The sequence below is a fragment of the Scyliorhinus torazame genome, chromosome 1 (genome assembly GCF_047496885.1).
Source record: "Scyliorhinus torazame isolate Kashiwa2021f chromosome 1, sScyTor2.1, whole genome shotgun sequence".
Lineage (NCBI taxonomy): Eukaryota > Metazoa > Chordata > Chondrichthyes > Carcharhiniformes > Scyliorhinidae > Scyliorhinus > Scyliorhinus torazame.
In genome coordinates, this window is record NC_092707.1 from 402449261 (window position 1) to 402473423 (window position 24163).

The window sequence follows — 24163 nt, forward strand, 5'->3', positions numbered from 1 at the left end:
AATCTTGGAAAGGTTTATAAGAGATAGGATGTATAATCATCTGGAAAGGAATAATTTGATTAGAGATAGTCAACACGGTTTTGTGAAGGGTAGGTCGTGCTTCACAAACCTCATTGAGTTCCTTGAGAAGGTGACCAAACAGGTGGATGAGGGTAAAGCAGTTGATGTGGTGTATATGGATTTCAGTAAAGCGTTTGATAAGGTTCCCCGTGGTAGGCTACTGCAGAAAATACGGAGGCATGGGATTCAGGGTGATTTAGCAGTTTGGATCAGAAATTGGCTAGCTGGAAGAAGACAAAGGGTGGTGGTTGATGGGAAGTGTTCAGACTGGAGTCCAGTTACTAGTGGTGTACCGCTGTTTTTCATTTTTATAAATGACCTGGATAAATTTGCAGATGACACTAAAGTCGGTGGAGTTGTGGACAGTGCGGAAGGATGTTACAAGTTACAGAGGGACATAGATAAACTGCAGTGCTGGGCTGAGAGGTGGCAAATGGAGTTTAATGCAGAAAAGTGTGAGGTAATTCATTTTGGAAGGAATAACAGGAAGACAGAGTACTGGGCTAATGGTAAGATTCTTGGCAGTGTGGCTGAGCAGAGGGATCTCGGTGTCCATGTACATAGATCCCTGAAAGTTGACACCCAGGTTGAGAGGGTTGTTAAGAAGGCGTACGGTGTGTTAGCTTTTATTGGTAGAGGGATTGAGTTTCGGAGCCATGAGGCCATGTTGTGGCTGTACAAAACTCTGGTGCGGCCGCATTTGGAGTATTGCGTGCAATTCTGGTCGCCGCATTATAGGAAGGATGTGGAAGCATTGGAAAGGGTGCAGAGGAGATTTACCAGAATGTTGCCTGGTATGGAGGGAAGATCTTATGAGGAAAGGCTGAGGGACTTGAGGCTGTTTTCGTGAGAGAGAAGAAGGTTAAGAGGTGACTTAATTGAGGCATACAAGATGATCAGAGGATTGGATAGGGTAGACAGTGAGAGACTTTTTCCTCGGATGGTGATGTCTAGCACGAGGAGACATAGCTTTAAATTGAGGGGAGATAGATATAAGACAGATGTCAGAGGTAGGTTCTTTACTCAGAGAGTAGTAAGGGCGTGGAATGCCCTGCCTGCAACAGTAGTGGACTCGCCAACACTAAGGGCATCCAAATGGTCATTGGATAGACATATGGATGATAAGGGAATAGTGTAGATGAGCTTTAGAGTGGTTTCACAGGTCGGCGCAACATCGAGGGCCGAAGGGCCTGTACTGCGCTGTTATGTTCTATGTTCTAGGGGGTCCCTGTGGAGTTGCCCCTATTACAGGGATCCCTGCGTGGCCCCCCCTATTACGGGAGTCCCTCTGGGGGACCCACTATTACACTGGTTCCTATGGGGGTGTCCTACCACAGGGTCCTGTGGGGTTCTCCCTATCGCGGGGTCCCTGGGGGGGGGAAGTCTCCATACAACAGGGGTTCCTGGAGGGGTGGGGGTAGCCCGGTCACCCCTGTACTTGGTGTTGGGTGGAGACCCAGGCAATCTGTGGGGTTGGGGCTGGCTGTGTGGTGGGCCCGCGAGACCCACCATGCCAAGGCCATGATTTTAGGGACCACAACTGAACTGTACCCACATGATTCCTAGCGCCGGGAACCGGAGAATCAGAGGAGGGTGGAGTATAGTTCGCCAGGCCTGCTAAATAGATGCAAATGGATCCACTTTCATTTATTTACATGCTCTCGCTGGCATGCAATGTGGACCACGTTCATACCACCAGCAGGGGGTCGAAGCATGGATTTTGCCCTGGTGCCCGATTCTCCGTCCATCAGCTCTCTCTCTTGCTATGGTTGCATGCAAGTACAGTGGTTAGCACTTTTGCTTCACTACATCAGGGACCCGGGTTTGATTCCCGACTTGGGTCACTGTCTATGCGGAATCTGTACGTTCTCCCATGTCTGCGTGGATTACCTCCGGGTGCTCCGGTTTCCTCCCACAAGTCCCGAAAGACGTGCTGTTAGGTGACTTGGACATTCTGAATTCTCCCTCTGTGTACCCGAACAGGCGTCGGAATGTGACGATAAGGGGATTTTCACAGTAACTTCATAGCAGTGTTACTTGTGACACTAATAAAGATTATTATTAGTAATGGTGATTATGGGGGTTGGATTGTGACAGGTTGGAGCTGTAGCCATGGGTGATGCCATGGTAACGGGCCTTGATTGGTCCCATATATGACACGAGGCTTCTCTAACCTTTGAGAGTTGACTGGTGGTGATATAACCTGAGGGTCACCACACAGGCGGAGGGCAAGGTTGAGAAGGCGGGGCCTTCATGAGTAACCTCAGCCGGTACGGGAATTGAACCTGCGCTTTTGCTGTTGTTTCGCATCATGAACCAGCATCCAGACAACTGAGCTAACCGACCCATGTTAGACAGATCCCTGTCTCATCAGGAGCAATGGAGCGAGCTCCCCAATGGCATCCCATATCTTGTGTAACCACCTCATAGTGGGTCAAGACATACAGATTTAACACCTCACTGCCCATTCTTCTGCACTTTGCCACATTATAGCTTCTCCTCTGAAGGGAAAATCAAATTCATCATTGGTGCTCCCTCTTCCTGGAGCATTATTCCAGCTTTGAACACCCCACTCCCTACCCAGTACATCACAGTACATCCCAAATTGTGTATAGCCAATTGTAATCACTGTGGTATGTAAGATACATGACAGCCAGTTTGTACACAGCAAGTTCCCATAAATAGCTGTGTGATACTGACGCTGGCGTCAAAACCGGCGCGAGCGACGCAGGCGTCAACAGGCCTCCAGGCCCAGGCATTCACCCCTTCCTCGGGGGCTAGTCCGGCGCCGGAGTGCTGTGCATTCAAAAGCGGGCGTGCCACAGCCGGCGGAGGTCCGTGCATGCGCACCATGGCTGCCGTGAGTCCGCAAATGCGCGTGGGTTGCCGTCTCCGCGCTGGCCCTTGGGCAATATGGCGGAGCCCTACAGGGGCCCGGTGCGGAGGAACATAGGGCCCCCCCCGGAATTAGCCCACCCGCCGATCAGTAGGCCCTGATCGCGTGCCTGGCCATCGTGGAGGCCGCCCCCCCAGAGTCGGATCCCCCCGCCCCCCTACCATGCCGGCCCCCGCAGCCAGAACTCTGAGGTCCCGCCGGGTGGGACTATACGTAACCCACGCCAGCGGGACTCGGCGGAATTCGGTGGGCACTCAACCCGTTGAACACGGAGAATCGCCGGGGGGGGGCACTTTCAACGGCCCCCGAACAGCGCGGCAGCGACCGCGCGGGCGTGATTGGCGCTGATTCTCCGGTCGCTGGAGAGTCAACGGCCCGGTGTCGGCCCCCGACCGGCGCGGCGACGACCGCACGGGCGCGATTGGCGCCGATTCTCCGGTCGCTGGAGAGTCAGCGGCCCGGTGTCAGCCCCCGGCCGGCGCGGGATCAGAGAATCCCGGCCCCTGTGTTTAACGGCGTTGGTAAATTGATAATATTGTCCAGGAAACCAGGGACAATTACCCTGCTCTTATTTGAAATAGTGGCATTGGATCTTCTCACCCACCCTTTCGGGCAGATGGGCCACCTCATCCAAAGGTCACCTGCATCTGAACTTGATTTATATTTTAAAGGAGATAAGGCTGCTGTTAAAATAGGAAACTAAATAATTCCATACAACCATATTAAGTGCATTTACATTGCAGGGAGCTATTCAATCTTCTACATATTTTGTAGGAGGAACAATTTTGCCACATCAGGGCCGGGATTCTCCTGGAACTGGCGGGGCGGCCCGTACCGGCGCCAGAGGCGTGAACCACTCCGGCGTCGGGCCGCCTGGAAATGGCGGAATCCTCCGCACTTCCGGGGTCTAGGCCGGCGCTGGAGGGGTTGGCACCGTGCCAACCGGCGCCGAAGGGCCTCCGCCGGCCGGCGCAAGTTGTCGCATGCGCAGAACTGCTGCCATGTTTCCTGCGCTTGCGCAGGGGATTTCTTCTCCGCGCCGGCCATCGCGGAGCCTTACACAGGCCGGAACGGAGGGAAGGAGTGCCCCACGGCACAGGCCCGCCCGCAGATCGGTGGACCCCGATCGCGGGCCAGGCCACCATGGGGGCCCCCCCCGGGGCCGGATCCCCCCGCGTCCACCGAGTACCCCGAGTTAACCGCCCTCCAAGCCAAGTCCCACTGGGGTGGACCATGTCCATTTCACGCCGGCGCGACTGGCCGAAAACGGGTGGCCGCTTTGCACTTCGGGGCCCGGAGAGTTGCTGCGGCCCCCGACCGGCACGGCGCGATCCCCGCCCCTGCCTGAAAACCGTTGCTGGAGAATTCGGCAGCCGGCGTCAGAGCGGCGGGACGGGGTTCACGCCGCCCCCCGGCGATTCTCCGACCGGGCGGGGGGGTCGGAGAATCAATTTTTTACCTGATTGCCAAAATATATGGCGTTCTGAAGGATAATCCTGGCAAATGTTTAGGAGACATGAAATTAAATAAAATGTGAATTAAAATATTTGCCCCTGGAGTTAGCAAGTTTTTTTCCTCCATCATATTGTTAGCTCCCAATCAGCTGCACTCCTCTCCTGTTTCCTGGATGCTCCTGCATGGGTTCACTGCATTGAGAACTAGTTTTATTAAATCGTTCATGGAATGTGGGCATCGCTCGCAAGGCCAGCATTTGTTGCCAGTCCGGACTTGCCTTTTGAGGGCAGCGAAGGGTCAATCACATGGTTTAGAGTCTGGAGTCATGTGTAGGCCGGGCCAGGTGAAGAGGGACAATTTCCTTTGCCTGCAGGGACATTAGTGGACCAGATGGGCTTTTAACAAATACAATTTACCATTACTGAAGCTACCTTTCAATTCCAGATGTCTTTTTCCCAATGAATTGAATTAAAATCCCCCAACTTCTGTTTAGCACTGGGCTAAATCGCTGGCTTTGAAAGCAGACCAAAGCAGGCCAGGAGCATGGTTCAATTCCCGTAACAGCCTCCCCGAACAGGTGCTGGAATGTGGTGACTAGGGGCTTTTCACAGTAACTTCATTTGAAGACTACTTGTGACAATAAGCGATTTCATTAATTTTCATTTTCATTTCATTTCATTGAATCCATTCCCCCAAGCATGGGCTTGGACCACTGGTCCAGTGGCATCACCACATCACCACCATCTCCTCTTTTTTGGCTCAGCTTTGACCAACTGCTGTTTAACCAAGAGGGTGTCGCAGCCAATCCTCTGCTCCTCTGATGCCCATTCATATCAATTTACTGCAGGGGCCGCTGGAACCAGAAGGATACCATTCAATCCACCCTGCTTCCGTTGGGTCAAACGGCTACTGATTGGGACCAGGAACACTGTCTGATTTCTCCCTGCCCGAACCCTGAATTGCTGAGCTTAAGACAGCATTCCCAGTGTAAATAGACCACTCAGTGTATTGACTTTGGGGCCATTTGGGTTTATGTGGCTGAGATCCTCGGTGCACCATCTGCATAACAGATGCAGTGTAAGATTCAGAATGCTTGGGCAGGTTCTAGACAGTGACATTATTTATGGGATCATGTTGTTACAATGGGACATCGCTGCTTTATATTTTAATAGAATTTACCGACTCCAACAGCCTGTTTTTAGAAGCACCATTTTGAAGCTGCCTTACTTAATAGTGAAGACATTTGCTTCATGTATCATTAAGGTACATGGTGTTAAGGGTATGATACTGGCAGGGATAGAGGATTGACTGACTGGCAGAAAGCAGAGAGTGGGGATAAAGGGGTCTTTTTCTGGATGGCAGCCAGTGACTGTTATGTTATTTGAGTAACATAAGTCGCTACTAACCGTAGACAATGTTGAAAGATACTCCAGTCTTAAAGTAAGTTGAACGTATTAGTTGAGTTTGACACTCTGCTGATCTAACGCTAGTAACACAGTAAACTTGACTAGCTGTACAAACTCTATCTAAGCCACATGTGGTGGCGTGATTGAGATCTTTGCTACACTCGTGTTGTTCCTCCAGTCTCTGCTGGGTGAGTGAGGGCTAGGGCTTGTGTGTGTTGTGCTTTTATAGTGGTTGTGTAATGCCCTCTAGTGGTTATGCCACAGCTGAGTGTTCTGATTAACCCCTTAGTTACATGTCCATCTACATATCATTACAGTGACTAGTGGTGTGCCTCAGTGGTCGGTGCTGGAACCACAACTTTTCACAACATACATTAACGATCTGGAAGAAGGAACTGAGGGGACTGTTGCTAAGTTTGCAGATGATACAAAGATAATCCTGAGGGACAGCTAGTATTGAGGAAGCAGGGGGGCTGCAGAAGGACTTGGACAAGCTAGGAGAGTGGGCAAAGAAGTGGCAGATGGAATACAATGTGGAAAGGTGTGAGATTATGCACTTTGGTAGGATGAATGGAGGCATAGACTATATTCTAAATGGAAAAAGGCTTAGGAAATCTGAAGTGCAACGGGGCTTAGGAGTCCTAGTTCAAGATTCTCTTAAGGTTAATGTGCAGATTCAGTCGGCAGTTAGGAAGGCAAATGCAATGTTAGCATTCATGTCGAGAGACTAGAATACAAGTGCAGGGATGTACTTCTGAGGACTCTGGTCAGACCCCATTTGGAGTATTGTGAGCAGTTGTGGGCCCTATATCTAAGGAAGGATGTGCTGCCCTTGGAGAGGGTCCAACAGAGGTTTACAAGAATGATCCCTGGAATGAAGAGCTTATCGTATGAGGACCAGTTGAGGACTCTCGATCTGTACTCATTGGAGTTTAGAAGGATGAGGGGGGACATTATTAAGACTTGCAGGATATTGAGAGGCCTAGGTACAGTGGACGTGGAGAGGATGCTATCACTAGTCGGAAAAACTGGAACCCGAGGGCACAGCCTCAGGCTGAAGGGACGATCCTTTAAAGGTGAAATGAGGAGAAATTTCTTCAGCCAGAGGGTGGTGAATCTGTGGAACTCTTTGCCGCAGAAGGCTGTGGAGGCCAAATCACTGAGTTTCTTTAAGACAGAGATAGATAGGTTCCTGATTAATTATGGGATCAGGGGTTATGGGGAGAAGGCAGGAGATTGGAGATGAGAAACATATCAACCATGATTGAATGGCGGAGAAAACTCGACGGGCCGAATGGCCTAATTCTGCTTCTCGGTCTCATGGTCTTATGGTCTAAGGACAATGAAATGGGAGATTTTTAGGCAGGCGATTATGAACAGAGGCTTGGCTGGTGCATGGGTAGTTAGAATAAGTTACTGATGGAGGTTGTTAAAACAAAAGAGTATAAAGGAGTTTAAGAGAAGAGATATTTCAGGAAATCCATTGATTGAACCCAATAATATGGTTGAGATTGCCATAGATTCATTCATGGTAACAGATTCAGGTTTAAGAGACACATGGGCACTGACTGTTTAAATTTAGTGCTTTATGTAGGGGATGGTAACAGCCCACAGGGACCGGTGTGGTGAATGGGTCAATGATTGATATTGAATTTTGGGTTCAGATGAAATGTGGAGCTTTGTTTGATCCTGTACTTCCACACAATTCAGTGTTGTTTTGGAGGGAGATCTAATTGAGGGATGTGATCTTGATCATGAGCAGGAGCGTTTGAGATCAACCATAATGAGCTGCACATGTATCGCCAAGAGGCTTTATACCTCTTCCCAAAGTGTCCAGAGTAGGAGGTGGTTAGCTCAGTTGGTTTGGTGGTTCAGCATAAGCTGCAGTTTGGCAACCCTCAACTTTGATGATGCTACTTCGAGAAGAAGAATAAATGTCCACAACGTGTACACTTGCACACTCACCCCCATACGCGCAGAGCTGCACACTCACCCATGCATGTGCATTATGTGCACAAACATGTACCCTTGTGCACTCACTCCTTCATATGGACTATCTTGAACATGCATATGCACAGACACACTGGTGCATGAATTCAGGTATTGGCAAGGGATCTTTGATATAAGTATTTCAAGAAAAAATGGTCAAAAGAACATGCTAACCCACATTGACAGGATTGAGTGCTGTGGGCATTCGACCCAGCCTGACATTACTGACACCAATCGGACCGTAATTTCAGAAGGGTAGTGGAACAAGCATTCCAACTGATACTGTCGAGTTCCCTCTTGGCAAAGTTAGGTTTCCTTTACTTCTTCAAATTTCAGTTATTTTGTTCAAAAGAAATGAAGAGTGACCAAATGCTTCCCTTGGGTAACACAACTACACGAACGGAAAGGCAAATTCGCAGCTTTACAGTTTCACGATTCTAGAACATCCCAAGCACTTTTTGAAGTATAGTCACCATTGCATTATTTTCAAGACTATCTTTTTTGTAATTGTTTCTATTGGTTTGCATTTTCTAATTACATTGCAGGGAACATTAAACAGTAACAGAGATCTTTACAAAATGAGCACCTATTTCTGTACAAAAGGAGACAGTGATACCTGTGTAATATGGTCCAGGAGGGGAACACAATGGCAAATGTGTAGGCATTATTATTGGGGTCCTGGTTATGGGATCCCCTGACTTCAGCCACTCCCTCCATGTCATTCCTGTGCTATGTGCATTACCTCCTGGTGTTAGAACACATCAGGGGCAATTTAGGTGTCACCTGGGCGTACTGCTGGCGAGGCTGTTACTACTTACTTTGCTGCTGTTTGTTCCCATTGGCTCCCTTGCCTTGCATCCCTCTCCGCCGTTTCATGCCACACCCACCCCTTACCTCCCCCCCCTCCTCCTAATCCCCCCCCCCCACCCCCCACCCTTTTCTCTCTCCCCCCCTCCCTCATTGGTTGCTGTTTATGGACAGATCTTGGGACAGGCTGCTGAATTGCTTCCACGTGTTGTGGGAGCCTTCCTCTGATCCTGTTAGTTTTTTTCTTTAATATCAATTCTGTTCAAGAGCGCTTTACCACAATGGAAAATACTTCCCTCTTGTATCGGTGTTTCATTGCTCAATTTCAGTCTGATCTACCAAGGACCATTTGGGAATCCTAGATTTCCATCCTTATCAAATCTCCTCTATCTGCAGGGGAGAGATCAAGATGTTCAGTGTAGCTTCCAAAATGTGAAGAATTGGTCCATTTTGTCTGTCTTCATGCCTGAAAAGACAATGCACGATCATGGCATAAAATGAAATGGTGGAGAATGTTGGACAAGGTTTGCAGCACAGCTGGTATTCCGATTAAACAGAAGCCAAGACATTTGGATTAATTTTGTGGCGCCCCAGCAATAATCTTGATTTTTGGCTCTGCATTGAAACCCAAGAAATATGTAAATAATTTGTTGGATGTCTGTCATCAGGAATACCTCAGGAATGGATAATGTTGGAATTCCTGGTACTTTGGTGACGTCACTCATCTTCTGTTGTGTTTTTTTCCATTCACTTGAATGTCCCAGGAATCTCAGTCATGTCATGTTGATTAAATTATACCCAAGCAATATCCAGTCTTCTAGTTTTACTCCCTAGTCTATCGTATGTATACAAATTTACAGATAGAAAGAGACCAATCTACAATCTCAAATTAATCCAGTTGCTGTAGTCTATTCCCATAGCCCGTACCTTCTCCCAACTTTGAAAACTAACCAAATCTTTGTTTAAGATTTGAGGGTATCTCTGCCTCAGCCATTCTTTCAGGTAAAACATTCTGTGGCCTGGCAGCCCTCTATCAGACACTTCCTCCTAAACTCCTTTATCACTCTTGTGTTGGAAATTTTAAACGGATGATCTCATTGCGGACTGCCCAATTAGAGGAAGTGATCTTTCCACTACTTACAAAACTCAGGGTTGTTTGATAACCCTCTTTACTAAATATCCTCTTGACCTTTTTTGCCATAGAAATAGAACGATTAGATCCTCAAAATCCGTCACTGGTATCACCTGGCGAATCTGTTCTGTATACCTTCTACAATGCAGCCCATTGGCTGTTACATTATCATTGTAATAGGGATGGAAGTCAGATGTAAACCTGGAGTATTGTGTGCAGTTTTGGCCTCCTTCTCTGAGGAAGGATGTTCTTGCTCTCGAGGGAGTGCAGCAAAGGTTTACCAGACTGATTCCAGGGATGGCGGGACTGTCATATGAAGAGAGATTGACAAGGTTGGGATTGTTCTCGCTGGAGTTCAGAGGAATGAGGGGAGATCTCATAGAGACTTATAAAATTTTAACAGGACTAGACAAGGTAGATGCAGGGAAAATGTTACCCATGATGGGTGTGTCCAGAACCAGGAGTCACAGTCTGAGGATTCAGGGTAAACCATTTCGGACAGAGATAAGGAGACATTTCTTCACCCAATGAGTGGTGAGCCTGCGGAATTCATTACCACAGGAAATAGTTGATGCTAAAACTTTGAATATATTCAAGAGGCGGCTGGATATAGCACTTGGGGAGAATGGGATCAAAGGCTATGGGGAGAAAGCAGGATGAGGCTATTGAGTTGGATGATCAGCCACGATCGTGATGAATGGCGGAGCAGGCTCGAAGAGCCAAAAGGCATCCTCCTGCTCCTATCTTCTATGTATGTATCTATGTATACAGACCAATCCAATATTGCCTTTTTCATGCCATGGTTTAGAGTTAAAATGGCACTGATGAATGTTGTTAGATTGTGGGCATTATCACTTCTCAGCCGGTTTCTGACTTCATACTATCTCCATCCGTGTGCATTCCCAAGTAGAAATGAGTGTTGGGATGTTGAATACTGACTCAATTCCAATCCCAAATCACACCATGCCAGTCAAGGCATAGAAATGTGATAACAACAGAGAGAGAGCAAGCTGCAAGATGGGGTCAGCACTTAAGAGGTTATTAAACCGGCCCTGAGCCCAATAATCCAGTTAATCCAACAATTTATAATGGGATTGTTGGTATTGACATCAGTCCACACATTGGAACAGAAATCCATGCAGCCATAAAAAATGGCAACACCGCTGGAATTGACTCTGGCAGATGGGAACATGGCTGCCAGGGTGCTTACTGATCTCTTCCGCAAGATATGGGAAGATAAAGTAATACCAGAAGACCAGAGAAAAGGCCTCATTTTCAAACAGCCAAAGAAAGGGGACCTCTGCAACTGAGAGAACTGGCGAGGAATTGCAATCCTTTCCATCCCAGCGGAATCATCTGTCGAATTCTCTTCAAACGGATTGACAACACCATTGATGACAAGCTTAGACAAGAGCAATCAGAGGTCCGAGAGGGCAGAGGATGTATAAATCAAATATTTGTTCTGTATGACATCCTCAAGTGGAATGCATCCCTCTATACCAACTTAATAGACGTGAAGAAGGCTCTGACAGTGAATGGTAATCCACTAAGTTGTACAAAAGTTACAAGGAAGTTATTTCTGCTCTTACTCAACCTCAGGTGATTCTCTGGCTAAGGTTAGATGGGTAAGATTGGAACCAGGTGAGAGAAATCCCATCGAGCTGGACAGCAGTGAAGAGGCTTTGGAAGAGCCTGGTGTGGCCAACCATGTTAAAGGCTTCAGGCACAATGAGAAGAATGAGGAAGGCCAGTTTAAGTTTGTCACAGTCACATGACTTATGACTTTGATAAGAGCCATTTCAGTACAATGGTAGGGGTGGAAACCTGATTTGAAGGATTCAAGCATGGAGTTCTGGGAAAGATGAGCATGTATTTGAGAGGCAACTACACAATCAATAACATATGAGAGAAAGGAGATGGGGCAGTTGTTTGCAAGGACAGTGGTGTCAAGGGTACGTTTTTGGAGAAGAAGGGTGATCTTGGCAGTTTTAAAGGAGGGAGGGACAACACCTGAATATAAAGGACCTTTACAATATCAACCATCATGGGTATAAAAGCTCATTAGGCCTGAGAAGGTAAATTAAACAGCATTTACTAAGTCAACATAAAGTAAAGGCCACAACGTGGCTTCCAGTTCAAAGGTCCCGGTCGAGACTATCAGAAGTGGCGGTCCCAGCCCTGGCCGGTTTTTATAGGGAGAATTTCCGAGTCCCAACTGGGTGGGCATCTCCCAATATCAGGGGAGCTCATATTCTATGAGTCCAATGAGAAGAACAATTGAGGTCTCTCTGTGGGAATAATGAGGGTTATTATAATGGGGACCAGGAGTGAAAGTTGACTCATTGCTAAAACAATGTGCTACCTTTCTGACATGAACTTGTCTGCTTATCCTAATCTATAAAAATTCTCAACCAAAACCTCTTTGCCTTTTATGCATGCTTATTCAATGTTGAGTTTTGATATTCATGGTTTCGGCCAGAGGGCCGAAGTACAATTCCACAACTTTTCTATGCATCAATCTATTCATCAAGTCTCCACTGCCTGCTTACCTCTTGCTGTCTCCTCTCTTATCATTATGTTATTTTATCCACAATCACTAAAGCTATGCCTCCCCCTCTATCAGATTCTCCATCCTTCCTGTGGACCTTCTCACCTGATGTATTCAGTTCCTAGTCTGCACCATTTGCAGCCATGTCTCAGTAATGGCTACACTGCTGAATTTGTGCCTGTAATTCATTTAACGCTTTGCATGAACTCCATGCTTTTGAAGAAAGAATGCTCACGTGTGCCACAACCTCCAGCCCATTCTTCAACTCCAATGTTGTGTTCCCCACATATTTCATTTCTCTCTCCAGGTTTAATAGCTTAACATTGTTAGTTTTCCCTTTACTGGCAGTTCCTAAATCAACATATCTCATTAATAATCTATTCTGTTTTCATTTGTTTCAGAATAATTGATATATGGAATTCCCTGCCCAGTGAAGAGGTAGAGGCTCCTTCATTAAATGTTTTCAAGATAAAGATAGATAGTTTTTTGAAGAATAAAGGAATAAAGGGTTATGGTGTTCGGGCGGGAAAGTGGAGCTGAGTCCACAAAACATCAGCCATGATCTCACTGAATGGCAGAGCAGGCTTGAGGGGCCAGATGGCCTACTCCTGCTCATAGTTCTTATGTTCTTATGACTTTTTTCACCTGTAATAGCCACAATATTGAAAGCATAACTTATGAGAAAATAAATAACAGAGCGGACGATCGATGTGCTGGTAAAACACACTTAATTCCTTTAACACAATGTGGTAGGCTATATTAGGGGTATCGCGGTACCTAGGTGGGATGTACCTTATACTGTAGAATGAGTGGTAGAACCTGCCTGCTGGTTCCGCCCAGCAAGTGGAGCATAAGAGTCTGTGTTTCACCCACAGCAGTCATTCTGTACCGGAGCTGCTGGGGTAACTATTTGTTCATTAAGCCTTCAATTGGACTACAATTTCGCTTCAGTAGTGATTGATCGTGTATCATTCAACTGATACTAAATGCAAGTCTTAAACCCAATGAATGGTCATGAGTCCATGAGAAGTGGATTTGAGAATTGCTGATGACACATATGGAAGCCACACACAGCGATGATCTTGTCTGATCCCAGTTTGTTTGGATTTCGGATGTTTCCCATTCTGAAATGGCCAAACAAAAATTTGCGAGCGTAAATGTACAGGAGGATGAGGGGATATAAATTAAAAGATTAAAAAACACATACACAGGCAAATTAACTGTTTCAATTGGTGTTTATGAAGCTGTTTGAAGGTGTCTGAATGATGAACTCCAAAGCATCTGAAGAGCCTTTGATATTTTCGATTGGGAAAGAGGCATTGGGAAGGTAAATATGAGTCTCCCTCACAACACTGTGCAGTAACAGAGAAATAACTCAATCAGGATTACTTCAATCAAATCAACGGCATCTTGCATTAATATAGTGCCTTCAATGTTATAAAACCTCTTAAAGTGCTTCACTAGCACAATAAGAAATACAATCTGACACTGAATAACATTAGGAGATAGTAGGATTGTGGCCAAAGGCCTGACCAAAGGAGCAGGTTTTAAGGAGTGCCTTAAAAGCGGAAAGAGGTAGAGGGAAAAAGTTGTGGAGAGGGAATTCTGGCATCTATGGTCTGGGCAACTGAAGGCACAGGCACCAATGGTAAACAAAGGAAATGGGGATGGGCAGGAACATAGGAACAGGAGTAGGCCATTCAGCCCCTCGAGTCCGTCCCGCCATCCGATAAGGCTGATCTGTGACCTAACTCCATAAACCTGCCGTTGGCCCTTATCCCTTAATATCTTTGCTAAAGAGAAGCCTATGTATCTCAGATCCAACTGCTGTTTGGGGGAGAGAGTTCCAAGCCTCTGCCACCCTTTGAGTGAGGACGTTCTTCCGAACATCTCTCCTGAACCTAGCCCCAATATTTAGACTATGCCCCCCCTAGTTTTAGAATCGCCAACCAGCGGAAATTGTTTCCCTTTGTCTACCCTGTCATTCACTGTTAGCCAAAATTGGAGGAGCACTGAGAGATCTCAAAGAGCTTTAGGGTCAGAAGAGGTCACAGGGACAGGACGTGGTGAGGTTTTTATCTTGATGCCAAAAGAACACTAAATATAATTTAAGCCCAAACAAGATTGCTATCTGAAATTAAGGTAAGATGAATTTAAATTCACAGTTAATTGATTCAGACATTGAATAATTCTACGCAGAAGATCATTTTACAAACACCATTTGGTAACTGATTGGGCTCGATTCTCCGGCCTCGTTGCTCTCGAACAAGAGCGTGACGAGGCCGGTGAAGAGGGGAGAGGCCAAATACGAAAACTGCGCCAGGCGTCAAACAGTTTGCAATGCAACCGGCACACTCCTGTAGACACAATTGGGATCCCGCCTTAGTGTGGTGGAAGCCAGTAATCACCATTTAAGCCCTATTTCCATACAATTAACGCGGTACACCCCATATCCAGCGGCCTCCTGTGATCCAGCAGCCTCCCCAGCAAATGGTCACGCTGGCGACGATAGTACTCCTTTTTAAAAATGTGAACTGGCAGAAGGGAAGTCTGCAGAGGGATTTGGATAGGCTAAAGATGTGCAGGTTAGGTGGATTGGCCATGATAAATTGCCCTTAATGTCCAAAATTGCCCTTGGTGTTGGGTGGAGGTGTTGAGTTTGGGTAGGGTGCTCTTTCCAGGAGCCGGTGCAGACTCAAAGGGCCGAATGGCCTCCTTCTGCACTGTAAATTCAATGATAATCTAGGACAAAGGTTCGGCACAACATCGTGGGCCGAAGGGCCTGTTCTGTGCTGTATTTTCTATGTTCTATGTTCTAAGGGCTTCTGCGGGGAGCCGAGGAGGTGAGTAGCTATCTTTGCTCAAAGGCAATGAGCCTGGGGAGCACTGGGCTTGCCACCCCAGTGCTCGGATGAGGGTGGGGGGCAACCGGTGAGCGAGAGGAACACCCTTGGCTACCTTCCCACCCCACTCCCTCCCCTGATTTACCACACTCCCAGGGTCTGTTACATCACCCCAGGGTGTTGGGACTGTGTCGGCACTGTCAGGGTCACTGTCGAGGGCAGGGGGGTGATGATAACCCGCAGAGAGCTCAGCGCTGGTGATCTTCAATCTATGCCATAGTCTGACCCCTGCCTGCCTGCTGAGTGCTCGCTCACACCCATCACCTGCACACGTTGTGCCCAGGTGGGGTGGTGCATGCCTGGAGAGACGGGCCAAGGGTTCGGAGGTCGGCCTGCAGCAGTCAGCTGCTTATCATGTCCTGTGATGTTCAATGCCCCTGGCGGGCGCCCTCTGGGGGCTCCGGGGCCGGAGAGCGCGGCTCACTTGTCAGCGGCACATGCAGAGCCGTGCCGCCCTGTCCAGTGTGCTGACTGCGAGACATGTCATCATCAGAGGGGTGGAACTTGGGAGAGCTGGTGGTCACCATCCCCACTCAACGGGATGGGCCTAAGTTGGCACCCAGCGCCCCCTCTTCCTACTTGATGCCCATAGGCCCCCGGCATTCATCCCGGGATGGAGGGGCAGCATGTTCGAGCCCAGTTGCCCCTGTGCCATCTGACTCTGCCAGCTCCGGCAGCTCCCCACTGTCTGCACTCTGGTGTCTATGTCCACGGCGATGCTCCTCAGTGACTGGGACATGCTCTGCAGCACCTCCACAATGTCCACTTGCGACTGGGACAAGCTCTGCAGCGCCTCGGCCATTCCCATCTGAGACCAGGACATGTCCCGCAGAACCTCATCAAGGGCAGCCTGGTACACGGTCACCCGCCCCCAGTGAGTGGGGCATTCTGCAGAGGCCGTCACTGACTGCACCAAGTCTTGGACACCTCCACTAATGCTGCTAACATTGTGCATCAGGCTCTCCACTACGATCGCCACCCTAGCGGTGTTGGCCGCGGTGTCACGCATTGCCGGCGACATCTCCTGCGCCCGTAGCCTCTAGAACTCCTCCAATTGGCTATGGACATGCTGGAGTGTCGCTGACATCTCCCGCTGAATGTCCTAGTTGCTCTCTAACATCTCCATCAGCTCCGGGATAGCCTGGACCATAGGCTCAGCATCTGACTGGGATACAGCTGGGACCTGGAATCCAGCAGCCGTCCGACTGCTGTCACGCCTGGGCATTACTGCCTCCACTAGAATGTGACCCGGAAGCCTGGCCACTAACGTTGCCCACCGAGGTGTGTGTCTCTGCGCTGGTGGAGGGTGGGGACGACAGCAGTGACTTGTCGATGTTGGTATTCCTGGTGCTCTCTTCCGAGGTGGTCTCATCGGAGGCAGGGGATCGGGCCACGCTGGATGGGCCGGCGACATTGGCTGGAGGACCTGCAGGAGAATGAACACATGGTCAGTGGGAGGGATGGGTCAGTCAGTAAGGCGACCAGTACTCACGTTTGCCAGGTCCTCTGGGTGAAGTCTGCTGGTTCCTCACCTCTGCGGCGCTGCCAGCCTCCGTGTTGGTGACCGCCCTGTCCTCGGTCACCCCCGTCACCTCCAAGGTCATGTTCCTTGAAGGTCATGAGGATTCTTATGTCTGGCATCCTTCTGCCAGTCTGGGCCACTCTCGCTGCTTGTGGAAGATCGTCTCCTGCGGAGACACTGAGAGGGTATCGTTAGCCGCATGTGCGAGTCACAGTGTTTGGGGGGTTGAAGGAGTGGGTGAAGGGAGGGTTGGGGGCCACATGGAGGGTTGAGGGGGCTGCTCGTATGGGGGTGGGAAGGTCTCTGAGGGGTGAGGTCGTGTCAACTCACCCGTGCTGCCCAGTGTAGGTCATTGACTTTCTTTCGGCACTGGAGACCAGTCCTCCTGGTCACGATTCCCAAGCTGACGGCCGCTGGCACTTCATCCCAGGTGGCACTGGCTGCCCTATGGCTCACCCTCCAGGTCCCTCGGGGGAACAGGACGTCCCTCCTGATCCCGGCCGCATCTCGGAGCCTCCGCAGGTCTGTGTTTCCAAACCTTGGAGCGGGTGTCTCAGCACCATGGCCGCGAGCTGAGTAAGTGCTGCTTGACCTTGTTAGCAGTTTGCTGGTGAGTAGGTTCCTGGCGAACCAGCTGGCAAGCCTTCATTTGCGGCGTGAACCCATGGGGTCTCATTAAATGGACCAATTAACATTATATTGCGTTGCCGGGCTCACCGGACCGAGCGCCAGGAAGCTGATGGAAGGTAAGCTCGGTCCCACACATAGACATCTTTCTGGAGACTCACGCCCATTGACGTCTCCATTTGGGATTGAAATAATGGAGCTGTTTGATGCATTGTCAGACACTGATTGTTCCTTCGCTCTCCATCCTTTCCTAATAGAACTGTTACCTTGGCTCAAATGGCTGCACTCTTGCCTCTGAGGTAGAAGGACAGGGATTCAAATCATAGCCCAGGGCTTAAAACATTTGGAACAAATTGTCTGGGAATTGCTATCGTACAGGTAAGATAGATGAAGTGTAGAGATCCCATGGGAGCAATATATTCAGTGAAGGAAAGATTTTCCCCCATTACTGCAGCGAAAATGCTGCCTCCACTCACGATCACTGAAAACAGATACACTGGCCTTCCACCAACTCTGTTTGTGGGATTTTGCTGTGTGCAAAATGTCTGCCATGCGTGCCTATGTTAATGCAACATTTATTTGAAGCTATGGTGGCTCAAGACTATAAGACCATGAGACATAGGAGCAGAATTAGGCCATTTGGCCCATCGAGTCTGTTCAACACAATCCAAGACAACACCGAGTAGATGGTAGTAAAGAACAACAAAGGGCGGGATTCTCCATCGGCTGACGCAGAAATCGAGAAACACGATTGAGCGGAGAATAGGTCAAAATCGCGGCAGGCGCCGATTTGACGGCAAATTGCTATTCTCCCTCACCTCGACAGCGGCATCAACGCACGTACAGTAAACACCATTCGCACGTCATTAGCGGGCCTGACCCGGTATCTTCTGTGATGTTCTGCCTCCAATGGGCCGAGTCCACTTGTGCTTTTAAAGATCGTATAACCGGCATCATGGTTGTTGAGGGAGCGAGAGGGGGTACGGAAAGTGTCCAACATTGCTACAGTGTGCTGACAGTTGTGCCGCTCTGGCCCCAGCCAACCCATCAGCTGTATGGGCACGCTCCAGCACAACCAGTGCCACCTTGTTGGCTGGGAGAGTGTGTGTGGGGAGTGTAATGTGTGTGTGCGGCTGGGATGAGTGTGTGTGGGGAGTGTAATGTGTGTGTGTGGCTGGGATGAGTGTGTGTGGGGTGTGTAATGTGTGTGTGCGGCTGGGATGAGTGTGTGTGGGGAGTGTAATGTGTGTGTGCGGCTGGGGTGAGTGTGTGTGGGGAGTGTAATGTGTGTGCTGCTGGGGTGAGTGTGTGTGGGGAGTGTAATGTGTGTGTGCGGCTGGGATGAGTGTGTGGGGAGTGTAATGTGAGTGTGCGGCTGGGATGAGTGTGTGTGGGGAGTATAATGTGTGTGTGCGGCTGGGGTGGTGTGTGTGGGGAGTGTAATGTGTGTGCGGCTGGGATGAGTGTGTGTGGGGAGTGTAATGTGTGTGTGCGGCTGGGATGAGTGTGTGTGGGGAGTGTAATGTGTGTGTGTGGCTGGGATGAGTGTGTGTGGGGAGTGTAATGTGTGTGTGCGGCTGGGATGAGTGTGTGTGGGGAGTGTAATGTGTGTGTGCGGCTGGGATGAGTGTGCGTGGGGAGTGTAATGTGTGTGTGGGCGGCTGGGATGAGTGTGTGTGGGGAGTGTAATGTGTGTGTGTGGCTGGGATGAGTGTGTGTGGGGAGTGTAATGTGTGTGTGCGGCTGGGATGAGTGTGTGTGGGGAGTATAATGTGTGTGTGCGGCTGGGATGAGTGTGTGTGGGGAGTGTGGTGTGTGTGTGCTGCTGGAATGAGTGTGTGTGGCGAGTGTAATGTGTGTGTGTGGCTGGGATGAGTGTGTGTGGGGAGTATAATGTGTGTGTGCGGCTGGGATGAGTGTGTGTGGGGAGTGTAATGTGTGTGCTGCTGGGATGAGTGTGTGTGGGGAGTGTAATGTGTGTGTGCGGCTGGGATGAGTGTGTGTGGGGAGTATAATGTGTGTGTGCGGCTGGGATGAGTGTGTGTGGGGAGTGTGGTGTGTGTGTGCTGCTGGAATGAGTGTGTGTGGCGAGTGTAATGTGTGTGCTGCTGGGATGAGTGTGTGTGGGGAGTGTAATGTGTGTGCGGCTGGGATGAGTGTGTGTGGGGCGTGTAATGTGTGTGTGCGGCTGGGATGAGTGTGTGTGGGGAGTGTAATGTGTGTGTGCGGCTGGGATGAGTGTGTGTGGGGAGTGTAATGTGTGTGTGCGGCTGGGATGAGTGTGTGTGGGGAGTGTAATGTGTGTGTGCGGCTGGGATGAGTGTGTGTGGGGAGTGTAATGTGTGTGTGCGGCTGGGATGAGTGTGTGTGGGGAGTGTAATGTGTGTGTGCGGCTGGGATGAGTGTGTGTGGGGAGTGTAATGTGTGTGTGCGGCTGGGATGAGTGTGTGTGGGGAGTGTAATGTGTGTGTGCGGCTGGGATGAGTGTGTGTGGGGAGTGTAATGTGTGTGTGCGGCTGGGATGAGTGTGTGTGGGGAGTGTAATGTGTGTGTGCGGCTGGGATGAGTGTGTGTGGGGAGTGTAATGTGTGTGTGCGGCTGGGATGGTGTGTGTGGGGAGTGTAATGTGTGTGTGCGGCTGGGATGGTGTGTGTGGGGAGTGTAATGTGTGTGTGAGGCTGGGATGGTGTGTGTGGGGAGTGTAATGTGTGTGTGCGGCTGGGATGGTGTGTGTGGGGAGTGTAATGTGTGTGTGCGGCTGGGATGAGTGTGTGTGGGAGTGTAATGTGTGTGTGCGGCTGGGATGGTGTGTGTGGGGAGTGTAATGTGTGTGTGGCTGGGATGGTGTGTGTGGGGAGTGTAATGTGTGTGTGCGGCTGGGATGGTGTGTGTGGGGAGTGTAATGTGTGTGTGCGGCTGGGATGAGTGTGTGTGGGGAGTGTAATGTGTGTGTGGGTGGCTGGGATGAGTGTGTGTGGGGAGTGTAATGTGTGTGTGCGGCTGGGATGAGTGTGTGTGGGGAGTGTAATGTGTGTGTGCGGCAGAGATGGTGTGTGTGGGGAGTGTAATGTGTGTGTGTGGCTGGGATGAGTGTGTGTGGGGAGTGTAATGTGTGTGTGCGGTTGGGATGAGTGTGTGTGGGGAGTGTAATGTGTGTGTGCGGCTGGGATGAGTGTGTGTGGGGAGTATAATGTGTGTGTGCGGCTGGGATGAGTGTGTGTGGGGAGTATAATGTGTGTGTGCGGCTGGGATGAGCGTGTGTGGGGAGTGTAATGTGTGTGTGCGGCTGGGATGAGCGTGTGTGGGGAGTGTAATGTGTGTGCTGCTGGGATGAGTGTGTGTGGCGAGTGTAATGTGTGTGTGTGGCTGGGATGAGTGTGTGTGGGGATTGTAATGTGTGTGTGCTGCTGGAATGAGTGTGTGTGGGGAGTATAATGTGTGTGTGAGGCTGGGATGAGTGTGTGTGGGGAGTGTAATGTGTGTGCGGCTGGGATGAGTGTGTGTGGGGCGTGTAATGTGTGTGTGCGGCTGGGATGAGTGTGTGTGGGGAGTGTAATGTGTGTGTGCGGCTGGGATGAGTGTGTGTGGGGAGTGTAATGTGTGTGTGCGGCTGGGATGAGTGTGTGTGGGGAGTGTAATGTGTGTGTGCGGCTGGGATGAGTGTGTGTGGGGAGTGTAATGTGTGTGTGCGGCTGGGATGAGTGTGTGTGGGGAGTGTAATGTGTGTGTGCGGCTGGGATGAGTGTGTGTGCGGAGTGTAATGTGTGTGTGCGGCTGGGATGAGTGTGTGTGGGGAGTGTAATGTGTGTGTGCGGCTGGGATGGTGTGTGTGGGGAGTGTAATGTGTGTGTGCGGCTGGGATGGTGTGTGTGGGGAGTGTAATGTGTGTGTGAGGCTGGGATGGTGTGTGTGGGGAGTGTAATGTGTGTGTGCGGCTGGGATGGTGTGTGTGGGGAGTGTAATGTGTGTGTGCGGCTGGGATGAGTGTGTGTGGGGAGTGTAATGTGTGTGTGCGGCTGGGATGGTGTGTGGGGGAGTGTAATGTGTGTGTGGCTGGGATGGTGTGTGTGGGGAGTGTAATGTGTGTGTGCGGCTGGGATGGTGTGTGTGGGGAGTGTAATGTGTGTGTGCGGCTGGGATGAGTGTGTGTGGGGAGTGCAATGTGTGTGTGCGGCTGGGATGGTGTGTGTGGGGAGTGTAATGTGTGTGTGCGGCTGGGATGGTGTGTGTGGGGAGTGTAATGTGTGTGTGAGGCTGGGATGGTGTGTGTGGGGAGTGTAATGTGTGTGTGCGGCTGGGATGGTGTGTGTGGGGAGTGTAATGTGTGTGTGCGGCTGGGATGAGTGTGTGTGGGGAGTGTAATATGTGTGTGCGGCTGGGATGGTGTGTGTGGGGAGTGTAATGTGTGTGTGGCTGGGATGGTGTGTGTGGGGAGTGTAATGTGTGTGTGCGGCTGGGATGGTGTGTGTGGGGAGTGTAATGTGTGTGTGCGGCTGGGATGAGTGTGTGTGGGGAGTGTAATGTGTGTGTGCGGCTGGGATGAGTGTGTGTTGGGAGTGTAATGTGTGTGTGCGGCTGGGATGGTGTGTGTGGGGAGTGTAATGTGTGTGTGCGGCTGGGATGAGTGTGTGTGGGGAGTGTAATGTGTGTGTGCGGCTGGGATGAGTGTGTGTGAGGAGTGTAATGTGTGTGTGCGGCTGGGATGGTGTGTGTGGGGAGTGTAATGTGTGTGCCGCTGGGATGAGTGTGTGGGGAGTGTAATGTGTGTGTGCGGCTGGGATGAGTGTGTGTGGGGAGTGTAATGTGTGTGTGCGGCTGGGATGAGTGTGTGTGGGGAGTGTAATGTGTGTGTGTGGCTGGGATGAGTGTGTGTGGGGAGTGTAATGTGTGTGCCGCTGGGATGAGTGTGTGGGGAGTGTAATGTGTGTGTGCGGCTTGGATGGTGTGTGTGGGGAGTGTAATGTGTGTGTGCGGCTGGGATGGTGTGTGTGGGGAGTGTAATGTGTGTGTGCGGCTGGGATGAGTGTGTGTGGGGAGTGTAATGTGGGTGTGCGGCTGGGATGAGTGTGTGTGGGGAGTGTAATGTGTGTGTGCGGCTGGGATGGTGTGTGTGGGGAGTGTAATGTGTGTGTGGCTGGGATGGTGTGTGTGGGGAGTGTAATGTGTGTGTGCGGCTGGGATGAGTGTGTGTGGGGAGTATAATGTGTGTGTGCGGCTGGGATGAGTGTGTGTGGGGAGTGTAATGTGTGTGTGGGTGGCTGGGATGAGTGTGTGTGGGGAGTGTAATGTGTGTGTGCGGCTGGGATGAGTGTGTGTGGGGAGTGTAATGTGTGTGTGCGGCAGAGATGGTGTGTGTGGGGAGTATAATGTGTGTGTGCGGCTGGGATGAGTGTGTGTGGGGAGTGTAATGTGTGTGTGTGGCTGGGATGAGTGTGTGTGGGGAGTGTAATGTGTGTGTGCGGCTGGGATGAGTGTGTGTGGGGAGTATAATGTGTGTGTGCGGCTGGGATGAGCGTGTGTGGGGAGTGTAATGTGTGTGCTGCTGGGATGAGTGTGTGTGGCGAGTGTAATGTGTGTGTGTGGCTGGGATGAGTGTGTGTGGGGATTGTAATGTGTGTGTGCTGCTGGAATGAGTGTGTGTGGGGAGTGTAATGTGTGTGCGGCTGGGATGAGTGTGTGTGGGGCGTGTAATGTGTGTGTGCGGCTGGGATGAGTGTGTGTGGGGAGTGTAATGTGTGTGTGCGGCTGGGATGAGTGTGTGTGGGGAGTGTAATGTGTGTGTGCGGCTGGGATGAGTGTGTGTGGGGAGTGTAATGTGTGTGTGCGGCTGGGATGAGTGTGTGTGGGGAGTGTAATGTGTGTGTGCGGCTGGGATGATGTGTGTGGGGAGTGTAATGTGTTTGTGCGGCAGGGATGAGTGTGTGTGGGGAGTGTAATGTGTGTGTGCGGCTGGGATGAGTGTGTGTGGGGAGTGTAATGTGTGTGTGCGGCTGGGATGGTGTGTGTGGGGAGTGTAATGTGTGTGTGCGGCTGGGATGGTGTGTGTGGGGAGTGTAATGTGTGTGTGAGGCTGGGATGGTGTGTGTGGGGAGTGTAATGTGTGTGTGCGGCTGGGATGGTGTGTGTGGGGAGTGTAATGTGTGTGTGCGGCTGGGATGAGTGTGTGTGGGGAGTGTAATGTGTGTGTGCGGCTGGGATGGTGTGTGTGGGGAGTGTAATGTGTGTGTGGCTGGGATGGTGTGTGTGGGGAGTGTAATGTGTGTGTGCGGCTGGGATGGTGTGTGTGGGGAGTGTAATGTGTGTGTGCGGCTGGGATGAGTGTGTGTGGGGAGTGTAATGTGTGTGTGCGGCTGGGATGAGTGTGTGTGGGGAGTGTAATGTGTGTGTGCGGCTGGGATGGTGTGTGTGGGGAGTGTAATGCGTGTGCCGCTGGGATGAGTGTGTGGGGAGTGTAATGTGTGTGTGCGGCTGGGATGAGTGTGTGTGGGGAGTGTAATGTGTGTGTGCGGCTGGGATGAGTGTGTGTGGGGAGTGTAATGTGTGTGTGTGGCTGGGATGAGTGTGTGTGGGGAGTGTAATGTGTGTGCCGCTGGGATGAGTGTGTGGGGAGTGTAATGTGTGTGTGGCTGGGATGGTGTGTGTGGGGAGTGTAATGTGTGTGTGCGGCTGGGATGAGTGTGTGTGGGGAGTATAATGTGTGTGTGCGGCTGGGATGAGTGTGTGTGGGGAGTGTAATGTGTGTGTGGGTGGCTGGGATGAGTGTGTGTGGGGAGTGTAATGTGTGTGTGCGGCTGGGATGAGTGTGTGTGGGGAGTGTA